General features: G+C 40.2%; 1 pseudogene; it reads right to left on the minus strand.

The window, feature by feature from the left end:
* Nucleotides 1-3549: 3549 nt before the first annotated feature.
* LOC120607901 (40S ribosomal protein S24-like) lies at nucleotides 3550-4192 on the minus strand (annotated as a pseudogene).
* Between the last annotated feature and the right edge of the window lie 3344 nt (nucleotides 4193-7536).

A 7536-nucleotide genomic window follows, 5' to 3' on the forward strand; every position in this document is an offset into this window, starting at 1 on the left:
CCACTCCAGGCCCTTAGAAATGCACAGGTACTGAGGGACAAACATAGAAACAAATAAAAGTAATTCAGTTTTCAGATCTCTTTTGATCAAAACCATCCTATGTTTTCCCATGTCATCAGAGATAAATTCAAAGTCATTGTCCTTGTCTATGGGACATTGGTGATCTGGCTCCTTGTAATTTCTGTTCTTATCTCATATTCCTTTTAGCTCACCCACACTGACCAGCTTGCTGTTCCTAAAACATTCCAGACACAGTCCCACTTCAGGGCCTTTGCACCTGCTGTTTCTTCTGCCAGGGACAATCTTCTCACTTGGTATCTCATGGTTTGTTCTCCTATCTACTTCTGGTCTTTGCTCAAAATTCACCTTGGTGAAATCTTTTTTTTCTCTTTCTTTTTTTCCCAGTTTTATTGAAATATAAGACAATTAGTTGCTCGTATTTACATTGTACAATTCCATGAGTTTTTAAAATTATAGTTGGCATACAATAATATACCAGTTTTAGTTGTATAGCATAGTGATCAGAGATCCACATAACTTGCAAAGCGATCACCTCACTAAATCTAGTACTCCTCTTCCCCCTTACATATTTATTACAACATTATTAACCATCTTCCCCATGCTACACTCTACATCTCCATGTCTATTCTGCAACTATCCATTTGTACCTCTTAATTCCTTTGCCTTTTTTTGTCCCCCCAACACCTTCCCATCTAGTAGCTCTCAAAATATCCTCTGTATCTATGATTTTATTTCCACTTTTGTTGTTGTTGTTGTTTATTTTGTTCTTTAGATTCCACATGTATGTGAAATCCTGCAATATTTCTCTTTCCCTTTTATTTAGTGCAATACCCTCTAATCAAGGCAATGTCTTTTTTCATCTCATTCCTTTTAGTCTCTGTCTTTTATTTTTAATTTAATTTAATTTTATTTATTTGTTTATTTTTAGGCGAGGCAACCCTTGGTTGACCTCACAGATTACAAAGACCTTGTCAGCCTACAATCTCTTATTTTTTATTTTTTATGCTTACAGCACCTGGTCTCATCCAAATACTAACCAGGCCTGACCCTGCTTAGCTTCCGAGATCATATGGGATTGGGCTTGTTCAGGGTGGCATGGCCGTAGACCTCTGTGTGTCTTTTAATCTGAAGTGAGTAGGCAGCATATGTACGGGTCTTGTTTTATTATCCATTCAGCCTCCCTGTCTTTTGGTTGGAGCACTTAATTCTTTTCCATTTGAGGTATTTGTTGCTAGGAATGTAGTTATTACCATTCTTTATTCATGTTTTTGATACATGTTTTTTCTTCTTAAAGAAGTCTTTCCAACATGTCCTGTAATACGAGGTTGGTGTCAATAAATTCCTTTAGCTTATTTTTTTGTCTGAGAAGCTCTTTATTTGTTCTTCAACTCTAAATGATAGCTTTGCTGGATAAAGTATTCTTGGTTATAGATCCTTGGTTTTCATCACGTCGAATATTTTGTGCTGAGCCCTTCTGTCCTGCATAGTTTCTTTTGAGAAATGAGCTGCCAGTCTTATGGATGCTCCCTTGTAGATAACTATCTGCTTTTCTCTTGCTGCTTTTAAGATTCTTTCTTTGTATTTTACCTTTGGCAGTTTAATTATGATGTGTCTTGGTCTGGGCCTCTTTGGGTTCGTCTTTTTTGGGACTCTGAGCTTCCTGGGGTTGTATGTCTATTTCCTTTACCGGGTGAGGGAAGTTTTCCATCATTATTTCTTCAAATAGCATTTCAACTTCTTCAGGTACCCCTATGACACAAATATTTTTCCTTCAGTTACCCCTATGACACAAATATTTTTACATTTAATAGTGTCCCATAGGCTCCTTAAATTATTATTATATTCTTGGCTTCTTTTTTCTTGCCATTCTGATGGAGTGTCTTTGTCTTCTCCATCCTCTGTATTGGTGGTTCAATCCTCTTCTTTATCCACTCTGTTTATTCCATCTAATATACTCTTTATCTCAGATAATGTGTTATTTATTTCAGACTAGTTCCTTTTAATAATTTCTATTTCCATTTTTATGATTTTTATCTCTTTGTTGAAGTTCTCACTGAATTTGTCTACACTTCCCAAAAGTTCATTGAGCATCTTTATAACCAGTGTTTTGAACTCTGCATCTGTTAGATTACTTGACTCCATTATTCCTGGATCTCCATTCTGTTCTCTCATATGGTTTCTGCTTCTTTGTCTTCCCATTTTGGCTGCATCTCCACATCAGTTTCTATGTACTAAGCAAAACTTCTAAGTCCGCTGTCTTATTAGTGTGGCTTTGTGTAATAGGTGTCCTTTGGCACAGTCCTGAGAGGGGTTTAGCTGCAGGCAAAATTTAGCCCAAGCCTGTGCCCCTTTGGGGCCACATATTAAGATTCAACAAGCAATCCACAGATACTGTGCTTATGGTTGCCTCAAAAGGCCACACCAGAAACTGAGGCCAGCTGCCTCCAGTGTGAGTCTAGGTGCTGCTCAGCAAGGAGCACCTGACTCACTGAGGATACACTTGGATGTGGCTTGGGTGGGGCTGCTAGTTGGGGAAGGTGGAGTTTCAGGGAATCCTCTTGGTGGAGTGACTTTTGTTATCCAGTTTGATGATGTCAGCTATGGTAGCGCTGTGTCCGCACACTGGGAAGAGGGAGGGCTCAACAGAGGAACAATGGATACTGCAAGCACTTCTGTACAGAGTGAGTCTCGCCTAGGTCCTCACTCTGACAACTCAGTGTCCCCCTGTAAGTCCCTGGTGCTCCTCGAGTGCAGTCAAATTGGCACTGGTGCTCAGAGCGAGCAGGTCCATCAACGTGAAAGTCCGCTTGCTGGCACAGTCCCTTTAAGAGACGTCTGCCACTGCGCAGCCTCTGTTTCACTCAGCTGCTCGAGGCCAGGCAGCCTCACGTCCTCGTCCCGTCCTGCCTTCTGTCATTGCACGGTGATTTCTTAGATTTCTCCCTAGTTGTATGGCTTGTTCATATAGGTCGTAGGCAATTTTTCCTTGCTGTTTGTTCCTTGTTTCCGTCACAACTTTGATTTGGTCATCAGAGGGATGAACAGAGCCTCTATCATCTATGCCATTTTTTTCCTCTCCTAATTTTTCTTTAAATGTTAGTGGAATTAATCATTGAAGCCATCTTGGCCTGGAATTTTCTTCGTAGGAAGGTTTTGTTTACTAATTCAATCTCTTTAATTCTGGTTTATTCAGATTTTCTATTTCTTCTTGGGTCAGTTTTAGTAGTTTGTGTTTTTCTAGAAAATGGTTTATTTCATTTAGGTTATCTAATCCGTTGGATTACAATATTTCATAATATTCCCTTAAAGTTCTTTTTAAGTTTTTCTATGAGGTCAATTGTTATGTCATTTGTTTCATTTTTGATTTTGGTAATTTGAATCCTCTCTCTTTTTATCTAGGCAATCTAGCTAAATATTTGTCAGTTTTGTTGATTTTTTCAAAGAACTAACTTTTGGTTTCATTATTTTCTGTACTTTTTAAAAATTCTGTTTTATTTATTTCCATTCTAGTTTTTATTATTTACTTCCTTCTGTTTTCAGTAATGTTTGCTCCCTTTTTTTTTAAGTTTCTTAAGATGAAAGTTTAAGTTATTGATTTGAGCTCCTTTATATTCCTCTTCCACTTTTTTTCACATAAAAGTTAGTTTATTAATCCTCTCATGAAAAATCTGCTCAGTCACCACAAAGTTACTGATGAATCTTTATTCCTGTTCAATCTCCACCTCACTTTTTGCCAGCACCAACATTGGCCTTTGCCGTCCCCCTAACTTTCTTCATTCTGTTTTTGTGTTCCTTTTGCTGTGTTCTTGAGGTCTTTTTCTTCTCATACAGGCCATGTCTTGCAAATTTATGTTTGGGTTCATTTTTCGTTGCATAATCCGAGGAATCACAAATTATGCCAAAGCCAGTTGTCTTGCCACCACTAAAATGGATTCAGAATCCAAATACAAAGATGACACCTGGTGTGGTTTTGTACATTTTGGCTAGTTTTTCATAATTTTCTGTCTTAGGTACTGTTCCCTTTCCAGAATCAAGGATGCTGATGACCATTTGTTTCCGCTGATGTAGTCTATTGGTCATGAACCTCCTGGTCCAGATAGTTACTGTGTTGTTCATGATGGCAGCTCTTCCTTTTCCTCTTTCTCCCCCTCCCCCTCCTCTCCTCCTTCTCCTTCTCCCCCTCTTCCAAATTTTCTCCTTTTTTTAAATAGACTTTTTAAGAACAGTTTTAGATTCACAGCAAAATTGTGCAAAAGCATGGAGAGTTCTTATGTACCTCTGCCCCCACATGCACAGACTCCTCCATTATCAACATCTGTTTCCAGAGTGGTACATTTGTTATAATTAGTAAACCTACATTGACACATAATCACCAAAGTCCAGTTTACATTACACAATTTACATTTTTTTTGGTATACATTCGATTGTTTTTGACAGATATATAAGGACATGTATCCACCATTATAGTGCCATACAGAAGTCACTGCCCTAAAAATTCTTCGTGCTCTGTTTATTCATCCTTTTCTCACTGCTAAGTCCTTGCAACCATTAATCTTTTTACTGTCACCATAGTTTTTTTTCTTTTAGAATATCACATCATTGAAATCATACAGTAGATAGCCTTTTCATATTCTCTTCTTTTACCTAATAATATACATACATTTAAGGTTCCCACAGGAACTAAGGTTGTCCTATATATCTTTATCTCACTTTCTCTATAAATCCAATCCATTATCGAGTCTGATTTTTACTTTTTTGTAGATCTTTTGAATTCATTCACTTCTTTCCATCTCCATGGCCAACATTGTAGTCCAAAATATCATCAGCTCTTGCAGAAACTATTATAATTTTCCTATTCCAAGATCTCACCATCTTTACAAGGACTATTGAAACTTTCCTATGAATGGTTTCCCAACCTCTACTTTTGCTCTCCTCCAATCCATTTTGCACATTGCAGGCTGTTCCTACTTTGAAAATGTATCAATCTTATTAAGCTCTGCTTAAAATCACATTACATTAGGAGCAAAAACTCAAATTCCCACAGGGCCCATGAGACCTTGCATGGTGTGGCCTCTGCTGATTTCTGTAGCCTCATGTCACTCCTTTGTTCTCCATCCTCCAGCCTCTCTGGCCTGTTTTCATTTCCACAGCTACCCATCCTCCCTTTTGCCACAAGGTCTTCATACATGCTGTTCCCTCTGCCTGGGATTTTCTTCTCTTTTGCTTCACTTAGGTACATCTTCTGTTTTCCTCAGCTCTCCTTCAAATTTAATTCTCTTAAGGGAGTTTTCCCTTGGAGGCCCTCATCTAGACCTCTAATTACACCTTGATTAATATCAATTTCTTGCAAGCTCTATGATAGAAGAATCCTGTCCATTTATGATAGTAGCCCTGGCAACTGTAACGGTGCATGGCCAGAGAGGAGATCAATGAATATTTGTCGAATACAAAGACCAATCCCCATCCTAGACTCAGATTTTAGCTTGAATTGCCTGTCCATCCCTGTTTCAGAACAGAACCCAGGCCAGACTCACCTTAGGGTCTCCAGGTGGCAATGAGGGCATTTCAGGTCCTTGCTAAGACTCTGTATTATAGAGCAGCTCACAAAGTTTCCACTCAGGTCCAGCTCCTGCAGGCTTCCAGTGCCTTTGAGAATGGTGAAGAAAACCTGCCAGCAGGCATCTGTGAATGGGACCCAGCTGGACCTGAGGGAGGGAGAGAGGGACAGGAGAGAAGTGACCTGTGTGTGCAGGGTCTTAGGTGCACAGCCCTGTGCAACACAGTGAGGCTCTGCCCCTCTGAGTGCTAGGTTGCAATGGGCAGTACTATTTCCAGGACTGACCAGCATCCCCGACTCCCCCTCTGCTCCTGACACCCTTCCTCTGAAGAGCTCCTCATTGTATAGTCCTTGCCATACTATACTGAAGCGTTCATTTTGTGAGTCCATTTCTGCCTCAGTCTAGGAGTTCCTTGAAATCAGGGGCAGATATTTTCTATCTTTTTAATATGCAGTGCCCAGCAGAAGGCCTGGCACAGAGGAGGAGCTTGGTGTTCTGGACAGCCTTCCTTCCCTTCAATGCAGGCATACCTTTCTTCCTTTGGCACAGATATTCTGGAGTCCCAGTGACCAGAAAGGAAAAGAGGAGATGGGAGGAAGAAACAGAGCCTGGGATAGGTAGCTTAAAGACAATTTTGTGATGGGAATGTTGTATATGACTATATATACTGCAGTCCAGGTTGGCTTGCATGGGACCCTGTCTTCTTCCTGGACCACAGAGAGAGGCCCCAGGAGAGAGATGGCAAAGGGGAATGTCCCAGGAGGAAACATTTGTAGCTTGTGGACAGAGGATGATGGGCTTTGTTGAGGAGTGTTAGGGAGGACTGCCTCATGTAATTTCTACCAATTTAAAGTCTCCATTTGCACACACTACTTTCGTGATCTTATCTACTGCCAGAGTTTGATGATTCAAATTCTCTTACAAGTTCCAGACTGGCATCTGTATTTTCTTGCCAGATATTGCCACCTCAACAGCTGAGTAGCACCTTGGTCCAATACATCACATTATGTCTCCAAGTTAATTCATCTTTCCCCCCAAGTTTGCAGAGCCGTGCAGAGGCGAGGAGCAGAGGCTCAAGCCAGCTGTCTACATGTGAATTCCACTTCTCTGTGCCTCACTCAGTCTCCTCTGCTGCCAGAAAGGGACAAAACTTCCCACCACAGAGTTTTCTGAGGATGTAAAGGTATTACAGAGTATCCCAAAAATCTTAGTGTAGTTTTAGCTTTAATAGCTCTAGACGTGTACATGCTACAATGTTTCCAAAAACCTATCACTTAAAAGTTTGATTATTTAATTTTTTAAAACATTTATTTAGTTTGGGGAAATTGCATAATACATTTTTTTAACTTTTTGTTTTGGTCGACATTTGCCATCTTTAATCTTATGTCAGAGGGACTGGAAGAAAAACTTAAAAAATTATTATCAAAAGGCACATTGTTTAAATATAAACCAGATACCTGGAGATGCCATTCTCAGGTTGGTCCTCCTCTTCCTTCTCACAGCCTTTGGATAATCTTCATTTCTTCCTGGACTTTTGGTTGTTTATAGCCTCCTAGCTATTCTCTCTGCCTTGCCTGCTGACTCAGTGCCTTTAAAATCTCCCTCCCCATAGCAGCTACAGCTTCTGACTTTCCCATGGGACACTTTCCAGGCTTCATTGACAATGTTTATTGCAAACTGTCTTGCCTTGCCCTGGTACCCCTGACTCCTCTTGCTCCCCACCTGGCCTCTCTGCCTCTGTACCTGCTCAGGACACTTCTGAAGGCCATTGGCACTTGCAACACCTATACTTAGGTCCTTTTAAGACCCAGTTCATGTTTCTAATCATGAACAACTAGAAAGAACCCACGTACCCCCAAATAGAGAAATGGTCAAATCAGTAATGGCATCTTCCCTGTGGAATAGCATATGGTCATTCAAAATGATGTATCGGGCTACTTCATAACACAAGAATATG

This window comes from Pteropus medius, unplaced genomic scaffold, assembly GCF_902729225.1.
Source record: "Pteropus medius unplaced genomic scaffold, Ma_sr-lr_union100, whole genome shotgun sequence".
NCBI classification, from domain to species: domain Eukaryota; kingdom Metazoa; phylum Chordata; class Mammalia; order Chiroptera; family Pteropodidae; genus Pteropus; species Pteropus medius.